General features: G+C 39.3%; 1 protein-coding gene across 8 annotated transcripts in view; it reads right to left on the reverse strand.

Moving 5' to 3' along the window:
* The window catches only part of OSTN (osteocrin), an 84,007-nt gene that overhangs the window by 6,791 nt on the left and 63,990 nt on the right, over positions 1 to 13,226 (reverse strand). Inside the window, exon 1 of one of the 8 annotated variants that reach the window (XM_090147392.1) lies at positions 5,158 to 5,193. The exons of the other annotated variants lie outside the window; for them this stretch is intronic. The gene's annotated coding sequence lies outside the window, so the exon portion shown is untranslated. Of the gene's footprint in view, positions 1 to 5,157; positions 5,194 to 13,226 lie in introns of those variants that run through there. 8 annotated transcript variants of the gene reach the window in all.

Here is a 13,226-nt window from a genome sequence, read left to right on the forward strand (position 1 = left end):
TAGTCTACTACCTTCACAGGTAACCACATCCTGATTATTTGGATACAGAGACATAAAAATAAATGGCAAGGTTAAAAACACATGTTTATCATGGTTTAAAGTCTGTGCTGGTATTCATTCATCCCAAGGACCAAAGAGCTAAAAATAGCAACTAGTACACTAATCAAAATAAACATTAAGGCACCTGCAACACAAAAGACATTTGATTAACTGGTCAGAACTCGACGCCAGTGAAATTAGAAGCAGAGGAAATTGTAAGGACTTGAAACTTGGCTTTAGCTCCAATGGAAATCAGTAGCTGAGAAGCGATATCACTGGTTTAAAAGGGAGCAAAACTAAGTCCAATAAAGTCCAGTTGTGCTGGGTTGCCATGTAGCAGTGTGACCATGGTAAGAAAAAGGAGCAATTCAGCCTCATTCTCTTCCATCTTTTCCACCAGTTTTTCACAGACACATCATGGGATTGGGGTGTTATTCTATGTCTTTAGTATTTCAGGGTCTGGCCTGGTTTATCTGACATAAAATAAGGTTTAACCTTCACTAAATGCAAGTCTGAAATTCAGACATATTTATGTGCTTTAGTGATAACGATGCTTTAGCTTGAAATGTGTCAAAACTCAAATTCCTTATACAAATAAGTATCTTTGTTGCAGGTCCAATTAAAATATAATTAAAGATAAAAGAGAGAACATTATTTTACCTTATCAAAGCAGGATAAACCTTCAAGCCTTTTTTTTTTTTTAAAGGAATCTGTGTAAAGCCTTTTTCCAAGATCACAAAAAAGCAAAATTCTTTACCAAAAAGAAACTCTATGTCTCCAACCTCAAACCAAAGACTTAAAAGATGTTTTTCTTTAACAAAAAAAAAAAAAAAAAAAAGACACCACCCCCTCCAAAAATAAAAAATAAAAAATAAAATGACATCCTGAAGATAAGTGGGTTGAACAAAGCCCAGACAGCGTGCAATTTGTCACCAAGCTCCAAACCCATTGCCTGTCAAAAACAATAACAGCTGTCATTGTTCTTACCCATTTGAACTATCATATTTCACATTACTGCAGAGATTATCCTGCAAGAATAAATCACAGGAGCTTTATTTTTCTTGCTGGCTTGTTAGCAAGAGAGCCGAGGCAAGACATCATGCCTTGCACTGTAATCTTTCACTTCAGCTGCCACCACATATTGATGACTATGCTCTGCTTGCTGTCACAGCACCAACATAGGACACATCCAAGCTCACCTGCAAATGAGGACCTTGCTCTTGCAAGGAGCATGATGTGGCTGAGCCCAGCACATGTGAGGTTTTGTGCTGTATATACCCACAAAGCCAAGCCTCAACTGTCCCCTGGGCACAGGAGAACTGGCAGTAGGACTCATTAGAACTATAGTTGTTTTCCAGTGTGAGCACTGGGATGGTATTGGGAAACCTTCACCACCCAATAGCTGTGAAGGTCTCTGATGCTATGCAGGTTCCATCATCATCAAGTCTTAAGACCGGTCTCATCAGCCTCGGACCGGACACCTCATGGCAATCTACCTTATAAATAAAATTATGATGGTGAGTATCTTGCCATAAGAACAACTTATTAACAGCCTCTGTGAAGCTCTGAGAATAAGCCTGCTCCTGCTGAAACCAATTTGCCCTACTTTTAAAAGCTGTATGATGGATCCTCTGAGCATTTTCATTACCACAAAGCCAAAAATATGTGCATAGCAGCAATCCTAGCACTTCCAGAAACTGCTAAGGGACAGTGTTTATCTCAAGCATAATTTTCTAGTCATGTGAATATCAAAGAAAAGTGAGAAAAATCAAAATATATCCCACCCTCTGAAAAATAGCAGAGTCCAAAGATAGGTTAGAGTGATGTTTTTGTTCTCATCCCACAGATGAAATGTAGAGCACTTCTTACATACTGCTTTCTAAAAAGATACTGAAGCAAGACATTGAGGCATGGGACATGGAACTTTGGGGCAAAATGAAAAGTAGGCAGTCAGTGTCAGGCTCATCATGTTATTGATAATGTGTTTCCTGCAGTAGGTTTAGATTTTTAAGCAACTCTATACAATTTATTAGATACATAGCACAGACACTTGTCAACTTCTACAATGTAAATCTCCCTCTATTCTCAATTTCCCAACTATGTAGATAAATAGTTACAGGCAGATTTCATCTGATGCGAACACAGAGAATTTAAAATTCCTGAACCTGTGCAAGAGGTTTAAGATTAGTGATTCTTAGAAGGTATCTGGGTATACCTGTGCCCCAAACAAAACATTTGGTCTGACAATATTTTGGGGACAAGGATGCTCCACTTCCTGAAACTGAAATTCTACAAAGATTTCTCAAGAAGGCATTTGGGATCAGTCATCATTTCTCAAAGCCTTTGTTTTAAGAATTATTTCCATCTTAATGATACAATTTGCAGTGTTGGGCCCAAACTACCAGAGTTTTCATACCATCACAAGTTACCCCAGCCTTCATTCTACTGAAGTTTCTATCAAAAATGCAGATGCACCTACTGACAGCTGTTCTTCTGGGAAAAGCAGATGCTGTGGTGGATGCTCACATAAACAGCTGTTTTGTCACCTTTCCGAGGTGACTGGGTCCCTGCCCACAGAAGGCTCAGTGTATGGGACAGCACATGAATCACACCACGCAGAAGAAGAAAGGCTGAAGATGTGGCACCCTGGATTCCATGCAGAGTATGGAAAGTGAACAAATGCTTGTGCTGCAAAATGAATACTGCCCTGATGTCAGGAAGAATTTAACTGACACAGGTGGAAAAACACTGGTGGAAAAAGTCAGTTGTGGTCCTCATCTCCTTGTTTGCAAAAAGAGAATGAAACCCAGTGGAACAAACAGGGACAAATTTCCTTGGAATGGGTGGGAAGGAGACAAGTTGGACATCTTGCAAAACTGACTACATTTCCATTTCTAGCAGCACATTTAGCAATTAAAAACTACCAGCTCATTTCAAGACCATGAAAGTAGGAGACCAGGAAGCAGGAGGCACAAAAAAAGTGACAGAACACATCTAGGAGTCCAGAGACTATCAGATAAGAAGGACACTGTGAATTATAAGAAAACATCTGTTAATGAGAAGAGTCTATTTCCACCTTTCCTAAGTGAGATGGCTGAGTGAGTATTCTTGGTATGCACAATGGAAAACAAAACATTATTAGATTATTCTTCATTGCCAACAAACTCTCAGCCCTAAATCATTTATATATTTACTGACTGAACTCACCAACTTTTCCTAGTGCTTCCAGTAACTTCACATTTAGTTTTCTTCCTTCATCTTTAACATGAGAACTAAAAACTTTGTTGTTGGAGTGTCATTACCAGCATTCAAAATAAAAATAAGCACTGTATCAATAAAAATTGAGAAATGCATTGTTTTTCTACTTTTGGAAAAAGCATTATTTTCCTAATGGCTTTGGAGTGATAAATGGAAGTTCTTTATACCTGGTATGAAGAGCATACTATCAGAATATATTATCAATACAAAGACATAGGCCACTTCAAGGCCAGTAATAATATCCTTCAAGATGTGCCTTTGAGATAATCTCTTAAGAGACAAGAATGGCAATGGAATTTGCTAACAAGGGAATCAAACCCTGACACTGATTTACTGGATAAAAGCTTTTAAATGTTCTGATCAAGGGTATTAACATAAGAAGAAGAAAATTCAATTACTTGATGAAGATGAATTGCAAAGGGAAATTAGAGATTAATCTGTTTCTTTGGGTTGACCAATAAGAAAGGGGAAGCTGCAACCGCTTGCAGTTTTGGCAGGATCCATCAAGAGAGTTCTTACAACTCTCATATGGTTCAAATTTTTAAATGTACACCTTAAAAAGCCCAGAGAGGCACTCCTGTCATTCATTCAAAAAGTGAAAACCAAGCCCCAGCCTGTTGAAAGCAGCAGGTGTTCATAAATACCAAAAAATACCTGGTTTTGCAGCTTTCCCATCATTTACACTGTTGTTTTGTTTATTTGCTTGCCTTCTACTCCTCAGGATGCTTGAAGTGTTTCACAAGGAAAGCAGGCTAAGCTGCAGTCTGGATACAGGTGAGCAGAGACCGGTAAGCATAATAATCTGTTCCTGGCTTCCTAAGTGAATCAATGGGCAGGGGCACAAAACAGTCCTCACAGTTCCTCAGCTCTGCACTCCTCCTACGAGGACAGTCATTCCAGACTGAAAAGCCAAGTAAGGAAAACTAAAGACAGCATGTTCTTGTGCTTCAAAAATTAGTGGGATCTGAACTTCACAGTAGCCTCTGGACATCTAAACTTAAGATTATTCACATGTATTTACTTGCATGACTCCGGTCTGGGAGGCAAAAAGAAGTGGTGAAATAGTTTTGAACCCAGAATGGAGAAATTACAATGACTATCACTGAATCAGAGTCTGACTTCACTTACAGTGGTACGAAGCTGAAGTAATCAGATCACTGGATAATGATAACTACTCTGTTAGTGTAGGAATGTTTTTGCAGGATTATTCTGTTACTGCAAAAATGTGACAGAATCTGGATCCTTTATCTCATACAGGACATAACAAAAACCTTTTGGCAGATTCATAAATTAAAGAAAAAATACTTCCCTAAATCAATTGTATATATTGTATTTTGCAACATACTGCACGCTGCTAACTTATCTACTGTGTATCATATACACTAATGCAAAGGAATTATTCTGCCATAGCTTTTCAGTATATTTTAAGAAGTAATATGTATTTGACAATAACATACACAAGCAAATCCACAACAATAAAACCAGACAGCAGTTTGCTGCAGAAGCACTGCGAAAGCATGAAAGCAACTAGTCAGTGTTGTAAAACGCACTGACACATCTTGTTTAAATATTGGCTGATTAACTGAAAGAAATAAGTTTCCACAGGATATTATTAGTTCGGTTCTAGTACCAAAAATACTAGGTGATAGGCATCTTGTTACCCTAATCTCAAACTGGAAAAAGAAGCTGCACTTTTCCCATTTGACATGGGCACGTGTGTACTTTGTGCATGCCTGTTAGTATGAAAAAATAGGAGAAAAAGTAAAAAGAAGAAAGCAAAGAAAGGAAGAAAGTAGAGAAGTAAACAGAGCACAGAGACACAGAAAATATCCCAAACCTCTCTGTCCTCACTCATCTTACCTTGCATTGGTTACAAGCAATCCCAACCTTAATGATCCTGCTATGTTCTTCTCCCTAACTTATCCCTAATGTTCAGCTTTCTTTCAGAGTTTTTATAGTCTCTGCTGTAGGCTACAAACTCCAATCCCTGCCTTTGCTTTCTCTTACATCATTTCTAAAGATTTTCCACTGATCCTTGCCCTAAACCTTTCTCTGTCTTGCATTCTCACACACATACTTGCCTCACATTTGTTATATTTATTGCTCTGATGAAGATGATTAGGTTATAATTAAAGGTCTCGACTTCTGTTGTGTGTTTTTTTTTTCTCCTTCTTTCAGAGTATGAGACAGCCATGAAAGTGGCAGTATTTTCCGCAGCATCACCATTCCTCTAACCCCTCCTTTCTACAAACTGCAGTAGAGAAACCTAATGACTTTAAATATATATATATTTTAACTGTATTCTCTGGGCACAACAGAAATAACTTTATAGAGAGAGTATCTACTTTAGGAAGAAATTAAGTAGTGTGTTTACCAGACCAATGAGATAAGCAGTAGAAAAGAAGTGTGCTTTTGTAAAGCAACTTACGAGAACTTAAGTCTTTCAGACACATTATTTCAGTTACTGAAATCACTGTTGTGTGAGCTATGGAAGAGTCCTCCCCAGGCAGCAGCAGAGGACTTTTTATTTTCTTCTTTGCCTGTACACTAGGAATGAGTCTATCTCATTTCTTAAGTAATGTACATAGAAATTATGGACTAATTTGGGAGACTACAATTCCAGCAGTCTGTGCAGACTCCTTAGCAGTTTGTTCATAATGACTTTATTCTCTCAACAGGTAGGCACAGTACTTTTAAAATAGTTTGACTCTGACTTTCTAAAAGCACTTGCTACAACCAACAGAGAGTAAAAGGAAATTTCAAATGTTGCTTTGCATTACATGGGAAAAAATACCAGCCAGGGAGCTACACCTTTGATTTCATCATCTGTCTTGATTGAAGTGATTAGAAAAAGACAAAAGGTTAATCTTTTTTTTTTTTTTTTTTTGTTTTGTTTAAACACAGCTCATTTTTCCAGACAAAGATGGCAGCAGAATTTTGCAGAGCTGAAATAAAGTGCCAAATCAGGATTGTTCATTGCAGAGAATGTTTCCACCACACTCTAACAGAGGCATTAAGGGGAAAAGAAAAAAAAAAAAAAAAGGAAAAAGTAAACACAGAAAGAGAATCTTGTTTAGATCACGAACACAATACAAATTACAGCCCCAGAAGACAAAGGAATTATTTTTACAGCATTTCTCAGAACACGCAGATCTTTGAGTATGGGTGAGTCAAGTGCTACAAAATATGCACAGCCATGGGAGCATCCATGCCATGCTGGAGCATGTAGGTTGGGACTGTTTTCCATTGTGGGGTATAACAAAACAATAACAGCCACCAGAGAAATCTAAATGGGTCCCTGTGGTTACTAGAACTGCAGCAGAATCGTAAGCACAGACAGAAACACCAAACTGATGAAACAGCCCAAAATGCCACTGGGAAAGAACTGGACCTGTCTCAGTTTTACACAGCTACCTACATTGAGATGCTTGAAGCCTAAAAACATGGCAGTACTTGATTGATCTGCATAAAACACAGAGGCAGGATCTCAGGAAAAAGATAACTGTGGTGTAATAACAAGTTATAATTAGTAACTTTTGCTATATATACGACTGTGACGTTTTGCCAAGCAGCAACTGCAGTCCTATCCACTCAGCTTCTTTCTTCTCTTTCTCATGTTGGACAGACACAAGGCAGCACTTGCCAGCATTTACTTCTGAGGGAGATTTTACAGGTTCCATCTCAAGGTCTTTAAGTTAGATCTCTACAGGGCTCTGTTCTGTTTAGTATGGGTAGGGCTGATAAGAGACACAGGCTGTGCCAACATGAGTAAGCTGAGAACAGACCACTGAATGCCTGCAACTTATGCATTTCAGTATTTCACAACATATCATAGAATTACAGAATGGCTTGGGTGGGAAGGGACTCCAAGGATCATCAAGTTCCAAACTCCCTGTCACAGGCAGAGCCACCAACTTCCAGATCTGATTTTAGATCAGGTTGCTCAGGGGAAACCTGGAGGATGGCTGAGGCTCAGTGCCTCACAAGGCAGGAGAACACTGGGCTCAGGAAAGAGCAGGAGGAGAAATGCAGCCATGTTGCCAATTGTTTTGACTCCAATAGGATGAGACATCCAAGATCAGGTATTAAGATTTTCTTTCAGGCTCTCTGCTGATTGATAATCTGGTAACAAAGCTCCAATTACTTTTTTACTACTTCAAGCTACCATGAGGTTGCGGCTCTTTCTTTTTGGTAAGCAATATACACTTTCTCTAATTCAACATGAATTGATCGCCCTTCTCGTCCTTCAAAAGCACATAGTCTAAAAGATTTCTGAAATGGATGCTGATACACATAACTACCACCAGCTCTGACCAGGAGGTGAAAGAGATTCAGATGTGAGTGATCACCCATCTTCATAGGCTGCTGATGACCTCAGAAAAGGACACATTACCAGCCCACACCATTTGTTTCTTTTTTTTTTCTAGGGGGAAAAAGAAAGTATAGAGAGTTAACAGTCATCAAGTCGCAAGTGACTTCGATTTAGCAACAACTTACAGATATCTTTTAGACACCTTCTGGAGAAAGCTGATAAAGAAGCTTCCCAGATAATGAAAAATGTGTATGGTGGTTACTTAGCTGGCAGAGTGCCCAAGGAACAGATGTCCTCAACTCTGCTGAGGTTTAATTATACTTCCAACACACTCAGCTAAGTTAGGGCAACCAGGAGTTTGGTAGGAATTTTATGATCTTAAATTCAAGTGAACAAACAAAATGAGATTTTCTCTAAGAAGAAAACAAAAATAAATTGGAGGAGGGAAGGCAAATCAACTGAAAAGACTCAAAAATTTCCTACTTTCTTCAATAGACGAGGTCTTATTTAACTCAGGAACTGGCGTTAGTAAGGGTTCACTTATATAAGTGTTGTGCAATCTTGCCCTTGCTTTCATCAGCCTTGCCAATGGGAACTATATTTGGGTTTGTCAGTCCTTGTCTTTAAAGCAATGATATGCAAATATGGTGACATACGCTTGCTGGTTTTGCTGTATTGCGCCTTTAAACTTTTCCTTCTCCCACTAAAACATGTGCCAGTAATGTTAGACCATGCTGGTCTAAGTTGCAGAAGTGCCCTTAGTGTCTCACGGGCACCCTATCCTCCAGCCTCTCCAAGTCATGTCATCCTCTCATCGGTCACAGGTTACTCACATAAGGTCACATATCTGTCATTGATAGATCAACACAAATAGTGCTGGATCTAGAAGGTGTTATGGCCAAAGCGGCAGATTTGTCCTTACTAATTTTTTATTGAATTTCCATGAAGCAAAAGCATGGGACTTGCTACATGGATTGTCGAGACTATTTCAGGGAATGATGCATTTGTTATTAGAAGTACAGTCTTGTATTAGAAATGTAATTCTGGTTTTAGTCTGGGAAATAGGAACAACACTGAAGTTAGAAAAATGGATTTTTTTATCCAGTTTTGACAGGTTTGTCCCAAAAACCTAAGAAATAATCAAATATTCCTTTTATTTTCAAATGAAAAGTACAAGTGCTTTTCCTTAGAACTGATCTTCACAAGCTAGGTGCTCAGCCTCAGCCAGTACTGATTCATGTGGCTCCATTTAAACAACTGAGATATTCCTGTTTTTGATGTCTTCAGTCTATCTTTATTTCCTGAAACAATCAACTATTCTGATAAAATTGGCTGAATTATGACCAGTCTTAAAGTTGAATAACATTCCATGGGATTAACCAAACACCCAGCATTTCTTGTTTGGGGAGAATATCCAAGATCACCTTTGTTGTTCATAGCTTGATGAGAGAAGGAGAAACATTCTAAAACAGCTATGATGTATTCTCAGTTAATACATAACAGGAATTTTCAAAAGGCAAGATGATTCCCACCTGCTTTCATGTAGATATACAGAGCCTGAGAGCAGATGATTCATCAAAATAAAACTATGGGAAAGAGAATCTATATTAACAATGTACATGCAAGCTTTCCAATTAAAGGTATGTATCTTATTTCAAAGGAAAAACTATCTTAAAACAGTTATTCTGAAATCTGTAAGCTACCCAAGTAGCTTTGGTTATGTTTCTTCCTTTGAAGATGAATCCTTGCAGCTAATGGGTTTGAGAAGTAAAACCCACAAAGTAAAGGTAGCATATAAAAATCAAGCTAGTCACGTTTTCAGGAATGCTAGACTTCCTACAAGCAGTCTCTACATATACTTTTAAGAGGTCATTTGTGCTAGAATTAAGTGCTTGCGACAGGCTCTGGGTCATGACAACTAAGCATCCATGAAAAGTACTGGCAAAATGAAGCAAAAATCCCAAACAAGGACAGCAATTGAAATGCATGCTTCTTTTGTAACAGTCATGCTATGATGCAGAAGGATGCATTTGGAAATGAAAAATACATTTTATCTTTCACGCATATACCACTGGCTCATGGCCCAAGATGGTTAGGAAGAGTGATGGGGCTTTTTTTGCTATGGACAAAGTGGTCGACAGGACAAAAAAGCCATGCAAAGAAGCCTCAAACTACTACACAAATGATAAACTTTCTGAGCCATCACCAGCCTGGCACTAATTCAAACTGGCAAGATAAAAATGCAAGTCAGTAGATTGAGTTTCCACCCCCTGTAGCCATGGTGTGTGGAGTCAATGCTAAATATAAAGATGACACAAAGAGAGCAGCCCATCTTTCTGCACTAAGGAAGAGGGAAAAGGAGTGATTCTGTGCTTGCTGATGTCACTTGTCACTGAAATAAACCCTTTGACCCATGAACCCCTGTGGCATGGTGCACTGGAAGTGCATCCTGGCTCCAGGGCACGTACTTCAGCTCAGAGCTCATCACAAACCTGGCAATGCACAGCAGCGGGTTAAATTCAAAGACATGCTCACAAGAAGAAAAAATACTTCTGTCTTGAAATTCTGTCCTGACTTCACACTTGTTTTTTTTTTACACAACTCAACAATTTTCTGTCCAGAGATGAGAAATAAGATGGAGGAGAAAGGATACAGAAGAATTAGAGAAAGTAGCTAAGTAGCAAAATGATGATGGTCTTAGTTGGAAAAGGGGAAGGTGAGTGATGTTCTTTAAACATATAGGGCATCTGGAAGCTGGGCAAGGCCACACAAGGACTGCTTGCAACAGGAAATATAAACAGTCATTTCTTACCTGGCATGCAGGCAGAAGAAGATGCAGACATGCCAAAGCTGGGGCTGGGCACCTGCTTCTCCCAAGTAGCAATCGGTGCCAAATGATGTTAATAAGGTACTATGTTCTCATTGCTGGTACATCTTGCACAGTGGGACCATTCTGTGCTGGAGGCTAACCAGAACGAGCTATTAAAATGATCCTAGAAGTTCAGAGCAATTGAGGACTGATTTTATTTCCTTCCCTGTTTTACTCTGGTTTAAATGTCCTTATGGTTTGGTTCCTGCAAGGAACCTCACGAGCAAACGCTGTTCTAGAAATGAAAGCTTCTGGTATTACTGATAATTAAAGATCTCACAACAGTTTGTAAATCCATCCTAATGTTCTGGCCAAACTCTGCTATACTTCTTGGCTGCATTTCCTCTATCATTTCAACTGGACAGAGACATTTTTTTGCCAGACTCACTGCAGCTTTCTGCGGTGAAGCTATAATTTGCTAAACGGCTGCAGCATCGCAACTGGATTAATCCAGGATAAGCCAGTAATCATTTTCAATTACAGCACAAACATTAATCAGTCCATCATCGCCCTCTAGAGGTAGCTGCAGTTCTGGTTACTGCTATTTGGGTTTTCTGTGAGCGATGGACCAAGCACTTCAGTATGGAGGAAGATAATTGCTGATTAGGGTGGATCCACGTACCTTTACAGGAACAAATCACTGAGTGCTGACCATCAGCTTCTCGATTACTCCTGCACTCTCTTGCCTGGGAGGTCACCCAACTTGTAGCATATTGTCATAGCTCCGTGGGGAGCAGTGAAACACATAGACAGCTATATGCCATAGATGTCATAAGAAGCAGTGAAAATAAATCTCAGACCAGATTCTCATTACAGCTTATTTTTCTCGAGCAATGTGCATAAAGTAAACCAGTGGCACAACTGAACTGACTTCACAAAAGTAGCAAATCTTTATACATAAACACAACTATGCACTCTCCTTTCTCTCCTGAGTCTGAAATTGTCGAAGGGTTTTAAAGGGAAAAGTACAAAGAGCAAAAAGTAACAAGCAACCCACTGTTGTAGCTGAGTGATGGATATACTGTTTCCGGGGTGTGAAGATGTTGTTTGAGTAGCTGAGTATTTATTCAAGGAGAAATTGTTCTGTACCGAGACTTAGCACAAGATCCTGGAGGCACAAATAGCTCATGTCCAGGTTTTCCCAGACACATCCTCCCTCTTTTTTTTTTTCTTTCTTTTTTTTTTTTTTTCCCAGCTGGAAATTCTGTCTAGGTGGAATTTAGCAATTTTTTACTTTTCTTTTTCTTTTTTTCTGGCAGGCTGGCCGGAAGCTCTGGCTTGCCTCCCTGTGTAGAGATTCTCCAGGTATCCACACATGCACAGACCATCTGTGCACGTGAAGTCCCATACCTGAACATATATTTCTGTTGGCAATATTTCACCAAAAAAGAACAGATGTCCAGGATCACAGTAACCATTTCATTGTAATCATTGCTCTGGCATTCAGGAAAGTTTATTCTATTAAGTTTATTCAGGAGAGGATTCACTGTTCAACCAACATCCTAGTAAAAAAGAAAAATAAGTGTGTGTTTTTTTTGTTGTTGTTGTTTTAAGTGTAATTTCCTATATTCATCCAGTTTGTGCCTGTTGTCTTTTGTATGTTTGCTGAGTACCTCCGGAAAGAGTCTGGCACTGTCTTCTATACTCCCCCATCAGGTGTTTATATGCATTGATAAGATCACCCCTGCTATACAGTGCCAGCTCTCTTACCCTCTCCTCATCTACCAGATCATCCAACCCCATAATTATCTCTGTGGTCTTTCCAGTATGCTCACATCCCCCTCATATGGGGGAACACAACACTCCAGATCTGTGCATGCTCTAGCGCTCTGGGTTCCTTTGCTGCAAGACTACTGCTGGCTCACAGTCAACTTATTCACCACAACCCTCAGATCTTTTTTAAAAGCTGCTTTCCAGCCCTCAGATCATGTTGGTGCACAGGACTGCTCTCACCTTCACTTCTGCCTTGATTAGATGTCCTTAGATTAAGCTTTCTGAGACTTACTGTCCACAGGTGTAAGACAGCGTTGATGATACTTTGCCTTTTTTTTTTTTTCCAAACTGTTGTTGTCTGGATCAGCTACAACTTTTATTGGTTCTTCATAGCTAACTATCTTACCATCCTCAGTAAATGTATGGCCTTTCATCTTGACAGCACTCATTTCTACAAGGGGACTTACAGCAGTCACTATCCTGCCTAGGTCCTTTGCATACTTCAATTATTTTCTTTACTTTTATTTTCTTTCTTTAGGAGCTTACACACACACACACACACATATTATTCTGCTATGTACACTTAATGTCTACAAATGAGACAGAATACTGAGCAGTGTATAGTATCATATAGCCAGGGGCTGTAAAGTCCTCTTCAGTACATAAATGATGAAGAAAATGCCCTTGGATCTTATCACCCTTTTCCCTCTGCTGCTGCTATACTCTAGCCTAGCCAGGAAGAGGAAGAACTTATTTTATTCTCATACAGAGTACAGGACAGCAAACATTATCCAGTCCCTTCTGCATGGAACTGAACAATTTGTGCCTGATTAAAGCAGAGGGATTGCCAACTTCAGAAAACTCAGGGTCCTAAAACTGCCTGCTTATTCTTGCTGTGTGCTTCTCCATCCTACCCTGCACTGTGTCAGCCACACAGCCAGATCCTTCCCCTCTGCAGGCCTACGTTTGTCTTCCATGAGAATTTTCATGAGTATCTCATCTCTGAAGCAAATTAAATCCCTTTTGAGTTTTTCT

Source organism: Phasianus colchicus, chromosome 10 (genome assembly GCF_987193195.1).
Source record: "Phasianus colchicus chromosome 10, bPhaCol1.hap1.1, whole genome shotgun sequence".
Taxonomy (NCBI): Eukaryota; Metazoa; Chordata; class Aves; order Galliformes; family Phasianidae; genus Phasianus; species Phasianus colchicus.